The sequence below is a fragment of the Sorex fumeus genome, unplaced genomic scaffold (assembly GCF_029834395.1).
Source record: "Sorex fumeus unplaced genomic scaffold, SorFum_2.1 ptg000232l, whole genome shotgun sequence".
NCBI classification, from domain to species: Eukaryota; Metazoa; Chordata; class Mammalia; order Eulipotyphla; family Soricidae; genus Sorex; species Sorex fumeus.
In genome coordinates this window covers 832,026-855,809 of record NW_026606289.1, presented here as the reverse complement: position 1 = coordinate 855,809, position 23,784 = coordinate 832,026, and the positions used below count along the sequence as shown (strand labels likewise).

General features: G+C 55.0%; 1 protein-coding gene across 1 annotated transcript in view; it reads right to left on the bottom strand.

The window, feature by feature from the left end:
* The window catches only part of PNCK (pregnancy up-regulated nonubiquitous CaM kinase), a 51,867-nt gene that overhangs the window by 4,322 nt on the left and 23,761 nt on the right, over positions 1 to 23,784 (bottom strand). The window lies entirely within an intron of this gene.

Sequence of the window (23,784 nt, the reverse complement as noted above, 5' to 3'; positions counted from 1 at the left end):
TTGAAGGACCTAGAGGACAAAAGGGACACACAGCCGCCGCCAGACAACGGGGGAGCTGGTGATTCAGGGCTGTGATTGGAGAGGGCGGAAAGCCTTCGCCCCAGTGTCTGCTCCCCACCCCCACCCTCAGGCTCTCCGTCCTTGTCACCCCCATCCTCTGGCCACAGCGCCTGAAGGCTCCCTTTCTGCGCCCCTCTTCTCTTCTGGGCCCACCAGGGTGACCGCAACTGGAAGCCCCTGACTTCAACACATCACCCAGCCCCAGAGTCCCACAGTCACAGCGGGGACACAAGCTGGGGCCAGCCAGCGCTTCTCTCCTCTGCGACAGGCTTCCTGAAGCTTCTGGCGGCCCAGCTGAGGTCTCCGCGCTCTGCCACCAGGCGTCCCTGCTCCTGCTTCCCAGCTCCCTCAGGCCTTGGCCAGGTGCTGCTCGCCCTTGTCCTGCCTTCAGCGCTGTCGCTGCTCACTGTCCCTCAGCCTCCATCCACGGCCGATGCTGAAGCCCAGAGCACCTGCTTCTCAGGGGTCTGCCCCTCCCGCCAGCCCACCTCCCTCTGCTGTCCCCCACGTGTCCCCTGCCTCCACTGCCCCCTCCCCACCTGCCGGTGGCCTCCTACTCCCCAGACCCTTGTGTGGGGTGAAGAGCAGGAAGTTGAGCCTGCTGAGTGGACAGACTGACTCAGCAGACACAGGATTGTTTGAGCCTGGGGATGTCATGGGATACCTCCCGCCCGCCACTCTTGTCAGCCTCCCCAAAAGTGGGGCGTCCCTTCCCTGGCACTCAAATGCTGGCGGGCACTGCCAGGACTCCCCATCTAAGCCCCAAACCCAGGGTCTCTGTGCCCAGAACACCACAGCCTCCTTCTGGGGGACAGGACTCTGCCATGAAGCTCAGAGGAGCAGGCAGGGTGGGGGGCCTCCACAGCTGGTGAGGTCCTGCCAGATGTCCTTGAGTCTTCTGTTCTCCCCTCTGTGTCCTCCCACGGTGTGCTTGGGCCTTGGCCAGCCCAGCAGCCGCCCTAGACCTGACTTCCCTTTCCCACTCCACCCCCAGAGCCACTTGTGCCTAGTCTGTCCTTGGCTTCCCGTCAGACTCTATCTGTCATTGCCCGAGACAGGCGTCCCTCAGGCTTGAGTCAGAGCACTCCATTGCTGGGCCCCGCGCATTTGGGGGCTGAAAGGCCCAGAGCAGAGGAGGAGGCAGGGCTCCAGGGACCCCTTCTTCCGGGGGAGGAGCAGGCCAGTGCTCCCAGTTTTCTTTCTGAAGGACCCACTGAGGACACTGCCCCAAGGCACCCCCCCAGTGATAACACCTTGGCCCGCTATTTCCTCACCTGGGTGGAAGCAGGGGTTAAAGGCCACGCAGCACTCCTGGCGCTTGGAGGGCCCCCTTCTGACCGCTCACCCCACCTTCCAAGGCTCCAACATGTCAAGATCTTCCTGTGCCCTCTTGAACCATTTCCCAGTAGCTGGGACCCCCCTTTCCTACCCTGGGGGGTGGTGCTGTCAGTCCCCAGGTCCAAACCAAACCGTGGGGTCTACCCTAATTTGACAGTGACCATCCCACCCCTCGGGCCCCACACACTTTCCCCACTTCCGCCCTCAGACTCCAGAGAGGCCTGTAAAGCCTGGTCTGGCCACACGGAGCCAACTCTGTTCCCCTGGGAAGTCGGAGTACACTTGGAGGGAGAAGGCAGAAACCTCCTCGGCCAGGACGCAGATGGCCGGAGACCCCTTGGCTAATCTGCTGTGTTGGGGTTGCATCCTTTCTCAGAGATCTGAGCAGAAACAGACTCAGTACAGCCAAACAGGAGCAGCTCTGTGCACCTGTGAGAGCTTTGTGCAAGAAGCCGAACCCGAGGGGACGGGCTAAGGGCTGGGCAGGGGGCCAGAAAAGTCACCCAGATCGAGATGCACATATAGCTGCTACAAAACCAGAGACAAGGAGGGCTCAGGAGACTAGGGGAACAAGGAGGCGGACCGCTGATGCCATGCAGGTTTGAGGGGTCATGGAATGTTCTGGAATTACATGGTGGTGATGGATGCACAAGCCGGTGAAGACATCCAAAACCACTGACTCATGTATTTGATGGGAGATGGACTGGGTCTCCACGAGGTTGAGGCTTTAAACATGACCACACTGTGCAATGGGAAAACAATGACTTCAATAGTACCGGAAATGATCCTTCCTTAATAGAAATTTCAAGCATTGAAATAAAATGCAAAAGCACCCCAATAGTCATGTGATCCAGGACAAAGCACTGCGTGGGGAAAAGGGGTCCCTAAGGGAGAAGCAGCCGGAGCAGCGCTGTCCAGGGCTCCCCTCCCCCCACTGCAATGGGGCGAATGGCAGCAGTTCACTGTCACAGCTTCTGCTTAAGCACCCCACAGCTGAGCCTTTTGTGGTTAGGGGGTAGGGGACCCCCAGGTCTCGGGCCAGGCCGAGAGCCCCCCACCCCATGAGGTCTTCCACACATGGGGCAAGTGGGAGGGTGACCCTGCTCAGCATAGAGGCAGATTCAGGAAAGAGGGAACGGTCACCAGCCAAGAGACACCAGAGTCCCAGAAGCCAGCAAGGCAAGAAGGACTTTCCTGGGGTGACTCTCACAACAGCAGGATGTGTCGCTGGCGGCAGTGGGAGCAGGACAGGCTTACACTTGCTCTGGACAGTTGCTGATGTGGCCTCCAATGCAGGGAACGGCGGGTGTCCAGACAGATGGGGGGGGCACGACAGCCAGCCCCCGAGGCTCCTCTGAGTGCACCAGGTCTGCAGTGGTGGTTTCTACTCCCAGTCCAGTGCTCCCCCTTTCCTCACTGGCTTCACGGTCCTAGCCCATCCCTATCTCCTGGGCTCAGTCCTCCCTCTCCCCAGTCCTGTGGGGGCATTCCAGAGGAGCTACCTGGCTCTCCACATCTGTATCTTTGACCCCAGGCTGCATCCCCGACACTGTTGAACTCCCAGGGAGAATTTGCTGGGTCAGTTCAGGGACATAGGTGTCCCTCTGAAAATAGTGACCCCATGAAACGTGCTGCTGTGGGGTAGGGGCCAGCGCAGGCATCCAGAGATGTCCCTTCGGCAGAGACCCCTCAGGGCACCCAGTCGACTGCCACAAATTTCACAGTTTGAGACACACACACACACACACACACACACACACACACACACACACACACCCGCCACACACAATCAGGAACGGACTCGGGTGATCCTGGGTTTGCTGTTTACTCACTGGCCGAGAATCAAGTTCTCGCTTCTCTCTTGGCAGGCAGTCGATAGAGGTCCAAGTTGCTGGGTGAGCAAATAAGTGTGGAGGCCAGTATCCAGCGAGGTGAGCGCAACGGCTGGGAGGCTGCAGGATGTAGCAAGGGGAGCCAGGAGGGAACAGCTAAGCCCATGCAGATGCCCAGGCAGAGAGCAAACTGGATTTTGAGCAGGGCGCTGGCCTTGCACATGGATCCTGGCATCCCATATGGCCCCAGCACTGGTAGAGTAATTCCTGAGTGCAGAACTCTGTATTGTCTGGCCCAAGAGATACATAGTTGGAGGCAGGCGGAGACAATGTAGTTGGTGGTGGGGAGAAACATCCATTGGGGAATGGCGAGTGTTGCAACATTGTATTACTGAAACTCAACTGTGAATAACTTTGTAACTGTGTCTCACAGTGATTCAAGACAGAGTTAGAGAGAGAGAGAACTCCAAGGGAGGATTTTCTGGGGGTGGAGGCTCAGTTTTAATCCCTGGAAGCACATGGCCCCATAGCACCACCAGGAGCAACCCCTGAGCACAACAGCTGGGAGAAGTCTCCAGACACTACAAGGGACGTGGCCCCAGATGCAAAGCAAACAAGGCTTGATGGTGTTGAGAAAGGCCACGCTCTCATAATTGTGCTCTTAAGTTCAAGATGATACTTACCAAATTCCAGCTTTTTTTCCTTGCAGAAATTGACAGGCCGATCAAATCACAAATGTAAGAGAGCCAACATAAGCAAACGTCTCTAGAAAAAGAACCAAGTTTAGGCATTCCAGACTTTCTGGCTTTAAAACTTAGCAGTGCCAGGGATAGAAAGAGACAGCTGACCCTAGCTCAATCCCCGGCACTGCATACTGTTCCCCAGGGGATGAGCCCTGAACACAGAGCCAGAAGGAAGCTCTGAGCACCACCAGATGCGGCCCTCAAACAAATACAGAAATAATCAAAGAAATCACACTGCCAGGGATTTAGTTGGCAGTAAACCATTAACCTCCTCTGTGTGAGGCTCTGGGTTCAATTTCCCACACTGCAAATAAATAAATAAATAAATAAAAGCCCCCAAACCCAACAAAGCAACAGAATTAAGACAATGAGATACTGGTGCAATGACAGATATAGATCAATAGAATAGAACAGAGCCCAGAGTCTGGAAATAGCCTTTCATGGAGCTGATAAACTGTGTTCACCAGTCAGGACGCCTGCCTTGCTTGTGGCCGACCCATGTTCCATCCCCAGCACCCCATACGATCCCCCAAGCCCTGGCAGAGGTGATCCCTGAGCACAGAGCCAGGTGTGAGGCCTGAGCAACTCCAGGTGTGGCCTCCAAGCAATAAATCCACCAATAAAAAGGTAAAGAAGAAGGCGCTGTTGGCTCTGCATGCGGAAGAGCTGGATCAGCAGCACCATGCAGTCCCCTGGGCACCAGGGGCAGTGACCCTTGTGTATAGAGCCAAGAATAGCCCTGAAAGACTGCCAGATGGGGTCAGAATCTGAAGACGCACACACTACAAAGGATCTAATGACTCAGGACCAGAGTCCAGAGAGATAGTCCAGTGGGTAGGGGGTTTGCCTTGCACTCAGCCAACCTGGGTTCAATCCCCAGCACCCAACATGGTCCCCCAAGTACCATTAGGAGTGATCTCTAAGAGCAAAGATTTGAGTCAGCTCTGAGCACAGCCAGTTGTGCCCCCCCACACACACGGAAAAAAAAAAACACAGAGAGAGGGAGAGAGATGTTGACCCCAGGGCTGCAAATGTGATGAATTACGCGCATTACTGTGGGCTGCCACCAGGGTTCTAAGCCTGCATCATTCTCTGAAGACCATCTACAATGTGTCATAAGCTTTTGAAAGATGTTCGCCATCACTAGCAATCAGGGAATGGAAGTGGAAACCGCTGAGATGCCACTTTATACCCACCAGGGGTCTGCATTAAAGAGTCATGGGCAGGATGTGCGGAAAGTGGACCAGTCAGACCCAGCAGGGGGATTGGAAGATGGTGCCGTCACTGCAGAGAACAGTGTGACCAGTCCTGCAGAGGTTAAACAGAGTTGCCATATTTCCCAGAAAATTCTACTCTTCTGTCTGCCCCAACGAAATGAAAATAGGGCCGCACCAAACGAGGGGCCTGAATGTGCCTACATTTATTCCTAAGAGCCCCAAAGTGGAAACAGGCTTCAAGTCCACCAACAGATGCATGGACGTGCATAATGTGGTCTGCTTATCTGCCTTAAGCTGGACACCGCAAATCCTGATCTATGCCAAGACAAGGATGAGCTGGGAAAACATTATACTGAGTCTAAGGAGCCAGCTGCGTCCTCCCCGCTGCCCATGTGATGCGCCGGAACCCAGTGCTGTGCCCAGCACACTGGCTGGAGCCCGTCACTAGGGGGCAGAGTAGCCTGCACCGGCAGCCACATGAGCAGTCCTGGGGGAGCATTCAACTGGCCAACGGAACTGGACAGACCCCTCCCGCCATGACAGAGCCTTCCCTTACCTCGGGCTAGTTCAGAGGACCTTCTCTATGGAGCTCAGAATAGAGGCAGGTCCCCGACCCACCCCAGGAACACCCCCCCCTCCAGCGCTTGTCCTCTCCTGTTCTAGCAGAAAAGACCCGTGGAGCACTGGAGACTGAACACGGGCACACACATGGCCTGGGAGGTGCGTCTCCGAGCCCCCCAGATCGGGGCCAGCACCCTGAAAGCTACTCTCCCAGATTGTAATTCTCAGCGAAATACAGAACTAGCAAATAACTGGGCTCAGGTCCCAGAAATAGGCTGCCCTTTCTGCGGGGTGACGGGAAGAGGCTCCCCGCTTCCGGTTGCCATGGTTGCGCAAGCTGGCAGCCAGTGTGCGGCCATTTCCTGAAATGGGAAGCGGTGCCCGCCGGCTGCTGTGCAGCTGGTGGCAGCCAAAAGTGGTGGGGGAGGCAGAATACCTGCTCCCCCAGGTCCCCCAGCCCCATCAGAGACTTGGGGCCCAGCTGGCACTGGGAGCATAGGCCATCAGCCAGGCTTCTCATACAGGAGTGCCTTGGGGAGCACCACACGGTGCAGCACCACTGACTCTGAGGAAATTGCTAGAAGGGCTGAGATCCATGGGCAGCCACCCTCCTCCTGAGCCCTTCTGAGCCCCTTCTGAGCCCATTTGGTCCCCACCGGGCTGGAACCCTGGCACCCCGACCCTCTGCAGTGGAATCTGCATGAGGCCTGTCTCCAGGGCAGTGATGAGGCTCAGGGCAGCCAAGCTTGGCTTTGGGGAAGCAGGAGGCTTTTGGGGGTGCTTTCTGTCTAGGCTTTGTCCTCCCCCCGTTCCTGGCAGCTTTCTTGGGAAGGCCCCGCGCCCCTGTGTGGCCCTCCAGCCTGCCCACACCCCTAGCTGGCCACATCTGGAAGGGAGGGGCGAGGAGGCCACCCGAAGGCCTAGGCCCCACTTCCTGGGGCTCCCTGGCCATTCCAGACCTTTCCGCTGGTGCAACTCAAGATACGGTTTGTTTATGCCGGTCACGGCCTGTCTCGCACCTCCCCCACCCCTCACCCCCAACCATTAACTTCTCTGGTCCTTTCGGGTGATTAAAATTCAGTCCAGACTCACATCCCACTTGAAGCTTCCCCTCCCCACCCCGGGACTGGAATGGACTGGAATAGACTGGACTGGACCCAGGGTGCACTGACCTCCCTTCTCTCCTCTCTGGCGGGGGCCGGCAGGCCCAAGGTCCAGGGGGGAGGGTGCTCCATTTTTGCCGCCTTTTATGCTGCCTGTGGGCCAGTGCTGAGGGGTCACCCCTTTCCCAGAGGGGGTTCAGCCCCTCCCAGCAAAGGATTCTTTGGAGCAGGCCAGTCCTAATCACTCTGAGCCCCCTGGGGCCGCCGCCCACAGCCCAGCCCCCCACTTTCAGCCCCTCGGTGGAGAGAAGCTGAGGTCCAGAGACCCCACCCTTTCTACCTGGAGCCCCGTGAGGCGACTCCGCCGAGCAGTGCCCCACTCTCAGGGGGCCCTGTGGGCCAATGCTGCCAGTGCTCAGCCATTCACCCTGACACGGTTTGGGGTCACACGGCCAGCTCCCCACAGGCCCTGTTCCCTCCACTTTGCTCCCAGCCAGAAGAGCAGCGCAGAGCTGGGCTGCTACGAGAGCGCCGGGCCCCTCCCGCAGTAGGCACCGTGTTCCTCACAGGTGGGGGTGACCCCATTAAACCACTACCATCTTCTCTGGAAGAGCCATGGAAGCAGCAGGACTGGTGGAGTCCGGGGGGGCGGTGGGGGGCATAAGGGAGGCCCTGAAGGGAAAGAAGAATCTGGAAAGCCAGGTAAGTGTTGGGGCCGGGCCAGGAGAAGGCCTCGGGGAGCCCTGGGCGCTGATGACTGGGTCCAGAATGTGGGGGTGGGGGCTTGTTTTCTTCCAGCTTTGCAATGTGGAGGGTTTTTCCAGAGCAAACACAGCGTCTCAGGGGGCAGCTTCTGCGGCCTGACAGCTCAGCTCAGGCCACAGCCAGTAAACAGCAGGATCAACGTGCCGGCCCTCACCTGGCTGCAGCTCACGCTCTCTTGCCCTATTTTTCACCGGAGGAGGTGGGGTGACCTTCCCAGGGACAAGGGCCAGATGCCAGGAGGAGCCAGGAGGCCACCTCCACTCTTCCTGCTCCTTTTCCTCTCTTCGAGAATATTCCAACGGCCTTTCTACGCGGCTGGAGAGCTCCCTTGCTAAGCCAGCCTTGCACCAGGAAAGAGCAGGCATTACTCAGATCCTCCCCCCGCTCCCGGCTTTCCCAGGAGCCGCAGCGATGGCTAAGTTTGGGGTGAGGAAACAGGAAACCCACCCCAGGAGAAGTGCTCGCAGATGGGCATATCTCCCATCGGGGAAAGAAGGAAAAGAGCCCCCAGAGAGAGGTCACCTCTAACCCAGCCGAGAAGCGAGCCCGGGAAAGACACCAAGCCGGAAGAGGCTTTGGTGAATTGGTTTCCAAACGCTCAATTTTTTTTTAATTAGGCAAATTGATCATTAGAGAGTTGATGGAGCTGGAGCCACTGTTAGAATAAAAGGTGAAAATCAACGGCTTCATTTGAATTCCAAATTCGGGCTTGGAGGTGACCGGGTAATTAGCGGCCTGGGCGCCAGGCAAACCGGCTGCAGGCGGAAGGGGCAGGTAGGTGGTGGGCGGCTGTAACCTTGAGGCTTCTCAGGCAGGAGGCCCAGCCTTGACCCCCGGGTGGCCCAGGTGGGAGGCCGCTCAGGGGCTAAGGCAGGGGCTCTAGAGTCTCGCTGTGCCGGCCCCAGCCGCTGCGGACCGGTTCCCCAGGCGGGCGGAGGGGGGACGCCGGGCAGCAGCAGGCGGGGGGCAGCTGCCGTGGGTACCTGCCGTAGTGGGCAGAATATCCCGTGGGCTTGTGCTTTCTTTCCCTTTAGGGTTGGGGGAGCCACACCGGCGATGTTCAGGAATTTCTCCCAGCAGTGCTCGAGAGACCCTATGGGATGCCGGGGATTGAACCCGGGTGGGCCGTGTGCAAAGCAATTGCCCTCCCCTCTGTGCTACGGTTCCAGCCTCAGGCCTGTGCGGTGGGGGTAGGGTCCGTGGGCCTTGCTCAATCCAGAGGGCCCCATACGTAGTTCCCAGGAACTCTGACCCCCACCACTTGCTTCAGCTAATCTTGAGGTCAAAGAGGTTCAAAAGGGCCTGTGGGTGTGAGAAGGCGCCACCCCCCATTACCCGTCCATCCGCCAGTGGAGAGGAAGGGAAGGTGCAGCTGCCCCGAAGGAGGCCTGCCAGTTACCCTCCCACCCCGCCCTCACGCTCCTTGGGGGCACTGCCCCTCTGCCTCCACTCATCCTGCTCTCTGCCAGGCTTGTATCCGGGGACCCAGCTGCCACCCACTAGTGCACCCCAGGGCCCAGGAAAGTACAAATGCCTTCCCCAGCAGGGGTGCCAGTTCCCAGCCTCTCTGCAGCCTCTCTCCTCTTGCCTGGTCCACCTGTTTTCCACACAGATCCCCAAAAGCACCCTTTCTCAAAACCCACCTCTGCCCAGCTCTGACCCGCAGTACCAGCTCGGCCATAACCCTGATTTCTTCAGGGCCTCGTCTGCTCTGTCCCTTGGACCCTCTGTCCATCTTTTGGCCCAGACCATACCCGGCGGCGCTCAGGGCTTACCCCTGGCTCCGTGTTCAGGGATCACTCCTGGTGGGCCCAGGGGACTATACGGGATGCTGGGGATCGAAGCTTGTGCAAAGCTAGTGCTTTAAACCCTGTACTGTCTGGCCAGCCCCCAGGAGCACACTATCTTAAATGCAGTGCCCAGCAGATAAACCCAGAGTGGGGAAAGCAACTCCTTCTTCCTTTCTTTTATAAAATGCTCTTTAATGTGTCTTCCACCAATGCCTGCCTCCTGCCACTATTGCCTTCCATCCCTGTCCTCAACCCCAGAGTCCTCCAAAGATCAACTCTCAATTTCTGTTACCTTCGGTGACCAGTCAGTCCCTGCAATGAGGGAGATGACTCTGTCTGGTCCGTTTCTGCTCACTCACTTCCCTCAGCCCCCTTCTCCATTATAGGAGCCGTGCCCTAGAATAGCAGTGCAGGAACAGGGGCAGACATACTTCCGGTCACATTGGCTGATCTTTGGGAGCTTGGGCTGGGCACTGTGTGTGGCAGCAGCGCTGAACTGAAGGCCTCACACATGCACGGCACTTTCTCTACCACCTCGAGCCACATCTCAGCCTTCCTGGAGAATCTTCTTGACCACTTGCTGTCAGATGCTCTTCAGAGGCCACTTGCCAAACGCCCTTGAAAGGGCGGCATCTGCACTACACTTGCACTCAAACTGTAAACCAAGTGGGACATTGGCCTGCTCACAAGTGGACTTTCTGGAGTGAGTCTGGCTAGCAGAGATCAGGACAGCCCTGTGCATGAAAAACGTCCAAACTAACTTCCAAAGCACAGTCAATCTCCAAGAGCAAGAATAAGCAAAGCCCTCCCAAACTCTGGCCCTCCACCTAACGAGGGGCAAGCGAAGTCCAGAAAGTCACAGAGCGAGGGGGAAAACACAGTGAAATGCAAAGAGAAGCAGCCCCGGTAACCTTTGAATGCACTCCCCATGACGCCCTCAAGCTAGAGATAGATATTGGACTCCGGCGGACAGGTCTCTCTGGGCAGAGGCATGAGCTGTCCCTCCTGAAACTATTTTCCAAGCATTCCAGAGTTGCGCAAATGCATACATTTTTGTGGCCAGTTGAAAGGCAACAAGTCAGCAGTTAAGTCAGTCAGGGGCAGAATGAAGCGGAGTGGGAAGGTGTCTGTCCATGTGAAGCACGGAGATGGAGAGCGGATGGTGCAGGGGCAGGCGACAGAGAGAGATGAGAGAGGACAGATGGCTGTAAAGAGCAGCTACGGGGCTGGAGCGATAACAGCTGGTAGGGTGTTTGCCTTGCGCCCGGCTGACCTGGGTTCGATTCCCAGCATCCCATATGGTCTCCTGAGCACCACCAGGAGTAATTCCTAAATGAAGAGCCAGGAGTAACCCCTGTGCATCGCTGGGTGCGACCCAAAAAGCAACATAAATAAAGAAATAAATTATAAAGTAAATGATAAAAAAGAGCAGCTATGACACCGTACTGATATGTAGTATCAGTACATATATGTGTGTGTATTTGCATATGTGTCTGTAGTATGCATGCAATTTCCCTCCCAGTGGTTTTCAAAATGCCCCTTCCCGTTCAGATTGAAGAGGAAAAGTTCGGATCAACCTAGAATGTCCTGTGCTTCCAGAGAGTCAGGAAACCCTAAGCCCAGGCTGAGAGGAATAAATCAGTCAATGGGGAGAGGAAGAAATGAAACAATGGCAGTGGCAGAGCATCACGCAGCAACACTCCTCACGGATGAGAACCCCAGTGGGTGAGAGTTTGATGAGGACTGGGGTACGTGTCGGGAAGCCTGCAAGCCTCCCCCCAGATGAAAGAAAGAGAAACTTGCCAGTAGAGGGGCCTGGCAGACACTATGAACCATGCACTGGCCAAAGCTGTCAGGACCCATGTGGGCTTGAGAGGATCACCCAGGATGTCCTACAAAACAATCGGCCCGTGCCGTTGCAAAGGGCTAGTGGAGGACAGAGACACAGAAAATGCCAGAGACATGGAGCAGGTCTAAGGTGCTTGTCTGCCTCATGGTCTACCCCCAGCTGATCTCCAGTGCCCCCTGAGCACAGCCCAATCACAGAGCTGAGAGTAGCGCTGAGCACTGCAGGATATCGCCCAGCCCCCTCAAACAAAGAAAGATCTCAATGTTATAAGCACAAATACCCCCCAAATTGCCCCACACTAACAGAGATAGAAATATATCATGATGGGTCCAGACAGTCACTCAGACATGACCCCTTTCTAGAGAGAACATGCAGGAAGGATGTGAATGGGGGAAGTGGAAAACCCTCGATCGTCTCTAGATCTTTCTAGCCAGCATCACTTTTCATTTCCTGATTTTGAGAACTGTTCTTAGATAAGAGAATGTTCCTTGTTTTTAGGGAATATACACAGAGTATTTCGAGATAAAGAAGTATAATGACTCGGTTGATTCAAAGGATTCAGAAAAATAAAAATGCGCATGTGTGTACACAGAAAGGCACATAGTACAATGTCGATGCTGACTCTGTTTAACATTTTGAGAAACTGCCACACTTTTTCAAAGCCAGCTGCACCATTTTAGTTCCCATCAGCAGTGTACGAGGGGTCTCTTGCTCTACATCCTCACCAGCACTGGATTTGTCTGTAGTTTTCCTTCCAGCCTTCATCACTCCTGATGACTGGACTGGCACTTCCCTAAGAACGAGTGATGCCACCTGTACATCCTCCTTGGAGAATGATCTATTTTAACTCTTTGCCCACTTTTAGAATGGAATCATTTGCTTCTGATGCTGGTGTTGCAAGGGTTCTTTATATAGATCTTCGATGGAAGTTCCTTGTCTGAGTTCCGCTCTGCAAATATAGCCCCTTGTTGTTTGGTTTGAGTTTTTGCTTTCCTGGGCAGTCATTTGTAGCACCGAATTATTTGGATGAAGTCCAATTTATCTAAGAAACCACTGCCCGGTCCAAAGTCATGAAGATTGACGTCTATCTTTTCTTCTAGGGGTTTTATAAGTTTTAGCTCTTCGATGAAGTCTCTGATTCATTTCTAGTATCTGAACTGCTATACTTTGTCTCTGGTGTCATACAGAAAGGAGTTTAACTTCAGGGTTTCTACACAATGCTCTCCAGTTGCCCTAGCCCCAATCTCTCTCCCATTAGATTGCCTTGGAACCCTGATTGAAAATCAATGAACCCTAAATGGAAGGGCTTATCTCTGGACCCTTGGTTCTGTTACATGTCTGGATGTGTCTCCTTTTGCCAGAACCACGCAGTCTTGATTCACATGGCTTAGAGGTAAGTTTCGTCACAAGGAATGTGAGTCTTTTGATTTTGTTCTTCCTTTTCCAGGATAGTTTTGGCTACTCTGAGTCCCTTGCATTTACATGTGAAGTTAAGGATCAGTCTGTCAATTCCTGGAAAATGCCATCCGGAAGTTTGCCAGGTATTGCATGGAACCTCTAAACAGATTTTGAGAGTGCTACCATCTTCACAATCCTGTGATCTATGAATGTGGGGCATCTTTGTATTTCTCTAAAAGTTCTTTGATGGAGTTCAACACTATGCTCTTGTATAAGTCTGGTCCTTCTTTTTAATTTATTCCTAGGTATGTATTCTTTCTGCTACCATTGTATGTAGAGCTGTTTCCTTCATCTCCGGAGTGTTCATTGCTGTGCAGAGAGATACCACTGATTTCTGTACCTTGACCATGTATACTCACTGACCTGGTTTATTCTTTCTCCTAGTCTTGGTGGCTTCCTCGGGATTTTCTCCCTCTCAGAGCATGTCATCTGTGAGTAGTGATGGCTTCACTTATTTATGTTCGATCTGATGTATTTTTCCCTGCCTCTTGCCTAATTCCCTGGTGAGAAGCTCTATTAAGTTGATGCTGGCTAGCCGTGGTGAGACCAGATGCCCTTGTCTCCTTCCTGATCACAGGGGCGGCTTTCTGTCTTTCATCCTGAGGTCTCTGTGTGCCAAGGCTCAGCCATGCCCTTTCTCGGCCCAACATGCCCCTTTTACCATTCCTCCTCTTTTTCTAATCTCTCTACAAGTTTGAACTAATGTGTGAGAAAGTGAGAAGGGGAGAACGAGATGCCCAGATCCATGCACACTGTGTGTTTCTGATATTCCCTCCAATGTCTTTCCAACCATTACAAACGTCTGCATAATTATCTTGCCTGTTTCCCATAATATTTCTTCTCGGGAGACTACATCTTTTATGCTGTTGCAAATGTTATCTTTCTTTTATTTACAAAATCTGTCCGTTTCTTTCTTTTTTTTTCAGTGCTGGGGATCAAACCCAGGGCTGTCTGTTTGTTTTTATATATTGATTTTGAATCAGAAATTGTGCTAAAAGTTTGTATTCGTGTCAACTTATCTGTAGAGTCTTCAAGTTGTTTACATAAACTCTCCTATGGCCCGCAAGCTGCTGTTTTCCCCTCTGGAGGCCTTGCTGCGGCCGCCCGCCCGGCCCTTCGGTACAATGTAAATGCGAGTCAGAGTCAGCGTTAGCCCGAAACCTTATCTTGTACCCAGCCTCAAGCAGAAAGCTCTCGACATTTCACAATTTAGCGATTCTGTTGTTAGTGATTGAACCTCATGCGCCTGGTTGGCTATTTCTCTTTCTGCTCTTTCTTGTGTTGCGTGGCCTTCCTGAGCAGCTTGAATGCACGGTTGGAGGGCTTGCCCCACATTCGGGAATGTTCTCGAGCGTTCCGGCTTTTGGTATCGCTTCTGCTGTGTCTTTCTCTGCACAGCTTCTAAGAGCGTGATTCTACACTCGCCCCTGTGATTGCCTCACCGTCTCTTCCTCTCTCCCTGGCTTCCCTCTTCCGTCCCTATTCTCTCTGTGCTCTATTCTCAGTGGTCTCATCAGGCTCGTCTTTCTGTCCACTGGCCGTCCCTCTAGCAGCGCCTGTCCTATTATACACATCCATTTATTTCCATCATCTCGAGCTGGAGCATTCTCAGCCTGTTCTTTTTTTACAATGTGGGTTTCTGCCGTGCTCTCAGCTCAGCTCTGCGGACATTGTGTTCTTGTTTACTTCAAGGTTCATATTGGAAGTCCAATGCCTGCAATCGCTGTGGGTCATTTTCTATTGTCAGTTTGGGTGTTTTTTCATGAATCTGCCTTCTCTCCTCCTGGGCCTAGTTGTTCTTGTTTGCTAAACACTATAATTGCAACATTTTTTTTCTAGCAGTCACTGGAGGGTAAGGATGTTATCTTACTCAGAAGAAGATTGCAGTTGGCGTTGTGAGAACGCCGGCTATCTCAGACAGGCTGAGTCCATCTCTGGGGTGGCAGCAAATAAAATTGGCTAGTGCCCAGGTGGCCTGTCTCAGATCACCTCTTTCTAGGGCTAATCCTTCCTGGGCTCAAGTGCAATGATGGGGACTAACCAGGGGGCCTCCTCCACAGCCTGCTGGCTGGCCAGCTCCATGGTATCTAGAATAGCCCCCTACCATCTCAAAGAGCCCTTTGCCCCTGTTTGGTGTTTGCCAACACCAAGGATCTAATGCATCCCTCCATTTCTGCATTGTTTGTGACTTCCGGAGCATTTTTAAGTGTCATCAGAGAAAGGCAAGAGCAAATGGACTTCTCATGGCTGGAAATGGAAATATTTCACTCCACGTTTTTTAAAAAAGATTTTTCAATTGGGGGGCCACACCTAGCAGTCTCAGGGCTTACGCCTGGCTTTGAGCACCCTGGGGTGCGTAGGGGTTCAGATGTGGTGCCAGGGATCAAACCAGGGTGGGTAACATGCCAGGCGAGCACCATACTCCCTGAATGAGCTCTCTAGTCCCTCCCTTTCATTGTGCGTTTAACTGCAATTACTTGATTTTTTTCATTGTTTGAAGTATGATTTGGTTCTTTTCCCTATATACCTGGTGTTTGCATAGAACTCTGCCCTTTATTATATTTTCTTTTGTTAGCGGTGCATCAGACACCCTTTGTGCTTCATTTCCTGACTGCATGTATTGATTTCTTAGAACCTCAGAACGGCAATGCCTTGAAACCTGGATGGAAGTTGGGGGAGGGGGGCTTTGCACTAGGTTTTGACTAGGTTTTGTTTCAGGGGATGAGTCAGGGGTGCACTCCAACCTTCAACCATTTCCGAATGTTTTGAAGTCTGAGCGTTTGGGAACAGCCCAGTTTGGGGAAGGCCCAGCCACTCTGGTGCTTGTGTGGAAGCAAAGAGGTGGAGTTGGGACCATGAAATAACCTGAATGAATGTCTCGCTTCCTGCAGTGGCCAGTTGGGACGCTTCCCCACAGGCCTGAGTCTGCCAGCCTTGGAGACTGCTCTGTGCCGTATCCATGGCCTCTGGTGGCCTTGGCAGGTTTCCAGAGCCTGAGACCCTTGCCTCAGCATTGTAGGGGCTTGGGGACGCGATTGGGCCTTCCTTGTCCTTCACCCCTGAAGGCGTTGTTCTCTTTGCTAGTGTTCTCTTCGCTAGTCCCTTTTGCCTTTAAGCCCGACTTTCTGTTGGCTGATGTGCCGTTAAATCACAAAGCTGGTTCCCCATATCCTGCGAGAGAAACCCTAATGGAGGTTAGCCAAGCTGACATTTATGTGCCTCGTGCTGTTGTGGAGTCAAGAGGCTTTGTGTACCTACTCCACAACGTCGTGGGGGATCACACATCTCTAGAGCCTTCTGACTCCCCGATGCCCCACCCCAGCTGTCATGGCCCACTATCATGGCAACCCAGAGAAAATGAGGGGAGGGGACAGGGAACAAAGGGAACAAGATGTTCCAGAAGGTTCCAGTGGTGGGAGGCCAGGCTCCAGAGCTGGGAGCAGTGAAGGGCCACGCAAAGTGGGGAAACACCTCCAGAAGGTAGGAGAGACTGAGAGCAGCCTGCAGCCGTGCACGGACCCAGCTGGAATGTCCTGGAAAGCCTCCAGGAAGAGCGGGGAATCGGAGACCCAGCGCACACGCGCTCCTGGGCTGCTTTCCGAAACATACGCCCCATTCCTGACATGTGCGCGATCAGCAGTCGTCCCTGAGCACTGAGCGGAGGCAGGGCACAGGAGTAGCAGAAGCACACGGGTCTTTGCAACTTCTGGGAACCTCGTTACTTCCAAATAAGCAGTTCTCCAAAGGAATAGGTGAGGGGGGTGGGAGTGCGAATTGTTGACGCTGGCCAGAGCGCCCTCGCCTTTAAAAAAAAAAAAGATTTAATTATTGAATCACTGTAAGATAGACCCTTTCAAAGCTGTTCGTGATGAGGTTGCAGTGACACCGTGTTCCAAAAACATCCCTCCATTAGTGTATATTTCCCAGCACCGGTGTCCTCAGGTTCCATCCCATCACCCTCCTCCCCAGCCTGCCTCCATAGCAGGCAGTTTTCTTCTCTCTCTTTGCACCCTGGCCTTCATTAACATCTCTTCCCCTTTGTTTCTGGGTGACATTTTCCATGATAAACAGAGTTCCTAAGAGTCACTGCTAAACCAGTGTCTGTTGAATGAATAAGTGAGGGATTAATGAATAACCCTGGTCCAAACCTGGGCTCCTACAGATAATGGGAGCAAGACCCAGGTGGGGGCAGCCGCTCAAGGCCGCGCCGAGGCCCCCGCGGGCCAGCCTGCTCCTTTGGAATACATTTTCCCAGTGGACATGAGCGCTGCAGTCACATGCTGCCGGCAGACGGCGGCGGGGGGCGGGGGGGCAAGGATGGGGGGGTGAACTAGGAGATGGCGCGGGAGCCCGAGAGGGTCAGAGGGCTCGGCCACCAGAGAGTTTCTCGTGCATGAGATCGCTCGAATGCCTGGTGTGTTTGAACGTCTTGAGAGAACATTTACACACCGGGACGAGTTGAGGGTTGAATTAGTGATAAGTGCATGGGAAGCTAAGCAAACAGCAAGCAAAGGACAATGATTAACTCCTGGGAAAACAAAGGCCACGGCAGGGAGAAAGGTAAGCGGCCGCCCTGCCGGCTGAGCTGTGAACGCAGGACGGCTATAGCGGACAAGGGGAGGAAGGTGGGGGAGACGAGCTTAGCACCCAGGCCCGCTCCAGGGTGGACAGAGCAATGCCTTCCAGAAGCTTCCCCAGCTGCAGCCCGTCTGTCTTTGAGAGGACTCTGGACAGGCTCTCCTGGAGATGGCTTTGTCTGTGTGAGGCCTGGGTTCCATCCCAGCAGCAGAGGGAGCGACCCCTAAATACTGTGGAGTGTGACACCCCTCCCAGCCCCCCAAAGCAAATCATAAACCTCCAGCCTGGGCCAGAGAGATAGCACAGGGATTCAATCCCTGGCACCTCATATGGTTCCCCCAAGTCCTGCCAGAAGTGAGCCCCGAGCACAGAATCAGGAGTAAACCTCAAGCAGCACAAACACACACACCCCCTCCAGCCTTAGACCCCTGTCTCCTGACCAGCCCAGCCCCACTGCACTGGCACCCGGCCTCCAAACTGCGCCAGTCTTCTGACAGTGCCCAGGACACTCGCCAGACCGCTTGGTGCCACGCTGAGTGCCTCTCTGTCATGGCCATGTGCAGCCCACTCCCAGGAGAGGGACAGTCAGCCCTCAGAGAAAGAGATTCTTCAGCTTCCACAGAGAGCTGTGCTCTAGCCAGGGGCCCCTAAACACCAGAAATGGGTGCCTGAGGCAGGGCTGTGGTTCAAAGAGGGTTGAGGGAGCCCTGGGTTTGATTCCGGCACCTCTGGGAGTCACCCCTGAGAACCAATCCAGGAGTAGCCCCCAGCATCATGGGTGTGAACCAAAACCCAAAGTAAATTGGGGGCAGGAGGTGTCTGGCGGCGGGGTGATGATGGAGAGGCAGGGAATGGTGACTCCTGAAAGATGTGTCTACTTCCTGGAGCCTGGAAACAGCAAGTGACCCTCCTGGAGAGGACCCCAGCCCATCACAGCGCCCTTCCAAGACCCTCAGGAAGATAGACATGTTGGGGTCACAGCAGGAGGGGTGCCTGTAGGCCATAAAGCTGAGAGGGAGGAAGGATGGAGGAGAGAGGAAGGAGGATAGGAGGAGAGATGGAGGAGGGAGGAAAGGAAGGATGGAGGAGGGAAGGAGGAATGGGAGAAGGGAGGAGAGAGAAAGGGAGGGAGGAGCAGGGAAGGAGGGAGGGAGGCTGACTGAGCTTCCATGGCCACCATGAGGGCAGGGGATGGGGTGACTGGCGCGGCCTGCAGGAGCTCCTGTTCCTGTTTGAGGGGTGGCTGTGAAAGGCACAGAATGCCGCAGCTGCGCACTGGGTGAGGGGCCATGATGGGGGCACCTCCCTCTGCTTCTCCCGGGGACCCAGTGAGGCCAGAGCCCCGCTCCTCCCCCCCCTTACCAAGGACCTGGACGTCCTCGGGGACACTCAGGCTGAAGCGGGGCTCTTGGGGTGCCCAATGGCCCTGAGTTAGACATCATGTTCCAGGCAGCAGGAAGGGGGGTCCGCAAGCAGAGGCCAGACAGGCACTGGGTTGGTTAGGGGTTCAGGAAATGGGGCTCCATGACTAGACCGAGAGAGACCCTGAAATTAGCAGACATGTGGGGGTGCTGTGGGGAGCAGCCTTGAATGTCATTACCTGCATCTGCCTTTGGGCTCCTCTCATTTTACCCTTCTGTTCCCTGGCACCCCGAAACCCAGCTTGCTGCCCTCCTGCCTTCTCACGGGTCACCTGCAAAAGCAGTCCACTTTCGGCTGGTCCTCTGCTCTCCACGCCCTAACTGCCACCCCCCGCCCCCTAGCACCCAGTGTCAATGCTCCCCGGGACCCGATTGAACACATTCACTCAGTCCTGACTCAGGATGACAAAATCCCGCTTTCCCCCTAAGGCTGAGGCACAGCTCAGTTCATGGAACTCATCATTAGTTTCCTGGCTGGAATGCACAGTGGGGACTGCCATCCTTCGGAGCAGGGTCTCAACAAATGTCATTCCTGAAGAATCGACCGTGGGCTATGAAGCACCACGCTTGTCTGCATCTGGCGGGGAAGTCAACTAAGCCAGCAACTCTTCAGGGAGCGCCAAAGTTCTCTAACCCCCAAAATTGCCTCTGATGCTCTGGCGCTCCAAGCAGGCGCAAATGGTGGTGGTGGGGGGTTAGCCTGTGGCTACCCATCCGTTTTCCTAACAGGACTCTGGAACAGCCAAAGTGCCTGCTCTGAGCTGTCTTCTCTCCCTCCAACACCCCACTAAAGTTTTATCTCCAATTCAGAAAGTGCAGGACCATGGCTCAGGCCCCAAGAAAGCCACACAGTGCTATACTGAGAGAGCTGCAAACCCCCTGACAAAGAGAACTAGCCCTGCTCACACTCAGGCGCTCCTTGACCCCTGAAACCACTGCAGAGAAATGGCCAAGGAAACAGAAGTACTCCACTCCCAGGATCCAGTGGACATTGATAGGACTCTCCACCCAGAGACAGTAGAGACCCTTCGCTGCATACAGACTATATCCCAGGCCAGAAATGGAAAAGAACTGGACCCCCACAGAGTGGAATAGACTCAAAGTAGAAATTAACACTGAAAAAGATCACAACAAAATTTGAACAGTAGGAAACCGATCAACACACCTATAAATGTACAGTCAAAGAGGAAGTTTTAATTTCTGGTTTGCTTGTGCTTGGGGACCACACCCAGCAGTACTCAGGACTTACTCCTAATTCTGCACTCAGGGATCACTCCTGAGGGCCGAGAGGTGCTGCAGGACTCTGGCATCACCAGCGACAGAACCCTGGCTGCCACCATCTCTGCTGTACTCTAGCATGGGCTCTGAAGAGAGTACTGTAAGAATACATTGACTTTTTTTTTGCTCTTTGGGTCACACCCAGTGATGCTCAGGGGTTCTTCCTGGCTCTGTACTCAGGAATTACTGTTGGCAGTTCTTGGGGGACCATATGGGATGCTGGGGATCGAACCTGAGTTGGCCACGTGCAAGGCAAATGCCCTACCGGCTCTACTATCACTCCGGTCCCAAGAATACATTTTAAAAATATATGGAAATTAGTTAAAATAAAACTACAATAGGACATTTTCTAAGCAGCAACCAAAGCAATACTAAAGAGGGGAAAAGGAAAGAGCCGGAAGAAAAGTTACTCGCTCTACCTGAAAAGGAATCCCTTGTTTTCCTGTTTCTTTGGTTTTTGGTTGTTTTGTTTTGTTTGTTTGTTTGTTCTGTTTTGTTTTCCCCACACCCTTTATTGCCCAGGGACTTCCCAGGCAGTCCTTAGAGAACCATGCGGTGCTGGGGCTATCCATTTGGCACAAAGCCTGGGGAAGAAACGCTTTGCGATAGTAGTGAGGCCAGCTGGACAGACACCTCACAGCTCTTGTCAATTTCTCCCGCTCTGGGTTCAAACCACAAGCGCTGCAGCTGAGCCTGGGTCTACCTCCAGCTGCGAGCAAGAATCTAATAAGAGTTTCCTCAGAGCTAGTCCTGCAGAGGTCAGGATGTTCCTCTCCTCCTTCAATGAGTGTGGGCAGTGAATGGTTCAGTCCACGAGAATCGAGCGGCTCTGAGTACAGGCACAGCTGCAGGCACAAAGCGCACCAAGCGGGTGGCTTAGAACCCTTAGGACGTCACTGCCTTCCAGTCTGGGACGTGCCAGAGACCGGTGGCCCTCTCAGCGCTGATTTTCCGGGTCCTTCTGAGTCCACCCCCCCCCCATTCCAGTCGAGCTCATCTTCCTGCCACCTGCAATGACTCTTTCCAAACAAAGGCACCTTTCCAGTGCTGTCTACAAGCGTGGGAGCATGGGTCCTTGTCTACGAGCTCATGGGCCGGTCTCATCCAGGCCACCTGCTCTGGGATGTGAGTGTATGTGTTACCTCGTGGGCTCCCGGTGGGCTGCCCGGGTAAGAAGCAGGCCTGTCCTCCCACCCCTCGTGCCCCCCCTAGGCAGGTCGTGCCCCTCCTCCTCGTCCCTCCTAAGAGGGTAGGCCAAGGGCCACCAACTCCTGGGGCTCCCCCCAGGGACCTCTAGTCTTCTGGTGGGGAGGCAGTGGGAGAAAGCAGGTGGCCCGGGGCCACTATAGCAGGCAGCAGGACAGCAGGATGATTTTAAGGGTCCCTGGTGCACGGGGACCGCCCAGGCCAGCACCCCAGGGGCCTGACTCAGGGCTGCATGACCCTAGGGTACAGGGACAGTGGCAGCTATGTGGGTTTCCGTCACCCATCTCAGCCATCAGAGGAACCTGACTAGATGGCCCCCAAGGCTGAACTGGGAAGGGGATGGTGGATGCAGGGGGAGACCGAACAGCTAGAGCCTCAGGGGAACCGTCAGGAAGATTCAGGGGTGCGGTGCCGGGGCCAAAGCAGGAGCTGCAGGGCGGAAGTGGTGTGTACCCCTTGCCAGAGGCTCAAACCACAAAGAGTGCTGTGGGGCGGGGTGCCCAGTACCGTCAGCTTCAGGACAAGTGTGTGTCCAGATGTGCAGCTGGAGGAGGGCCAGGCCTGGCCACTGGGGAGGTAACGGTTCAGCTCCTAGAGTGGGCCCCTGCACCTGGAGGCACCATGGTGGCCCAGTGGCTGGAGCTATGGGGGGCCCGAGGGAATCCTGATGGCAGGGAGCAGTCAAGAGCACCACGCGGGATGGGGACATGCCCTGGGCAGAAGCACGGGGCTGAGGGTCCATTAGCTGGGTGGGCGCCTGTGAGCAACCATGTGAGCAACCCCATGGGGCCTTGACGCCCACCACCACACTGGGCAAGCTTTGTCCAAAGCGAGGGAGATACTGAATAGTGTGGAGGGAGCCCAGCACAGGGGTGGCCATACTTCCGGGGCCCCCACTCTCCTTGGAAACTTGAAGATCATCTAGGGACCAGCAGGAGGGACCCAGAGGCCTGCTGAGAAGAAAAGAAAGAGTTAATGGCACCTCGAGCCTCCATATCTAATGACTACTTCTGAAAACTTCTCTCCCTGGTGGCAGGAGCCAGACGGGGTTCTGAGCTGCTCAGCTGCCCCCCCCCCATGAGGAGTCCAGTGGGACCCCAGGATGCTGGCTGATAGGCACTTAGTCCCAGTGAGTGCGGAGGCACTGGGCCGCAGCGGTTCCCCAAGGGGGCTCCCCCCCCCCCCCCGCCACATCCAGGCCACTATCACATGACCCCGACATCCACCCAGCCCTGTCCCCTGGAGGGAGGCCTCCCTGAGTGCGGGTTCCCGATGTCGTGAGGCATCTTTCATCTTGCCACATTCTGCCCGGGGCTTGGCCTGCACCTGTGCAGTCTGGTTCGCTGGCCAGGAGCTCAGAGACACAAGTTACCCGCATGGGAAGGAAGTAACACAGAGTGGTCGAAACCACACCTCTAGATTCAGGCGGAAAAGCCTCCATTGCTGACAGAAATGCCCCCAGCCTTCCTCCCTTCTGCAGATGGTGGCAGGAAAGGGGAATGGGGTGCTGCCTGGGGACCGGCAGGGGTTCAACTGGGCCAGTTCACACGACGACCCCTGGCAGGTGGACCTGGACTCCAAGGTGGGAAGGGTCCTCCATGAGGCCTGTTTGCCATCTCCACCCCCAGACCCAGGCTGCCAGGACAGAGGTCACTGCGTTGCCACGGAGGCTGTGCGTGTGGGCCTCAGTTTTCTCATCTTCAAGGGTGGCTGAAACTCTTGTGAGTGATCTGTCCCGTCCCGTCACACATGGCCACAGTGCTGGACAGTCAGCAATCCCGCATGTGGAACCCAGGAGGGCCTTGTCACCCCCCCCACACCCCTGACCCACAGGTTGCAGCCCCTTGGACAAGTCACTGCTAGAGGGGCTGCCAGACAGGGGCTAAGGACTCCCTTCTCGGCACCCCCAGCCCACGGTGGCAGCCGAAGCCGTCTGTTGTGGAGCCATCTGGGTCGAGGGGAGCCGGTGGGGCTCAGGCCGAAGCTGGCAGTATGGCACGGGGGGTACTGAGTCGTGACAGAGGGAGAAGCCTGCCCCCCACCTGGCATCCTGATGAAGGGGCTCCTTCTCCAGGCACCCCAGGAGGCGGCTTGCTGGGAGTGCGGGGTCTGTTCCTGGTATGGCAGAGCGGGGAGCGGTCATCAGAGCACAGAAGCGACTCCTCACGGGCTCCAGGTGTTCCGCCCCGCGGGTCTCCCCGCCTTGACTCAGTGATTCTTCCAGCCTGTTCACCCGCTTTCGTCTTGCTTCTCGGGAAAGATTATATCATCTGTAATGCACCAGATGCTCTGCTTCCTCGTGCCGGCCATGGGGCTTAGAAGCAGATTACTGGGCCTGAACTGAGCGCCGCTGGCAAGCTTGGCACTCTCTGTACCCCTCCTCCGGCTTCTGCCCCCCCTTCCTGTCCCTCCATGAGGGGATGCTCAGCTTTCGACCTCAGCTACCAGGCAGATTTGGGGACTGCCATGAGGCTATGAGGTTAAACATGGCTGGGTAAGGGCCTGGCGGGAGCTGCAGTGGGCATCTGAGGGCCAGCACTTCCGGAAGTCTCAACAGGCATGCCCTCATCCAGCCCACAGACCAC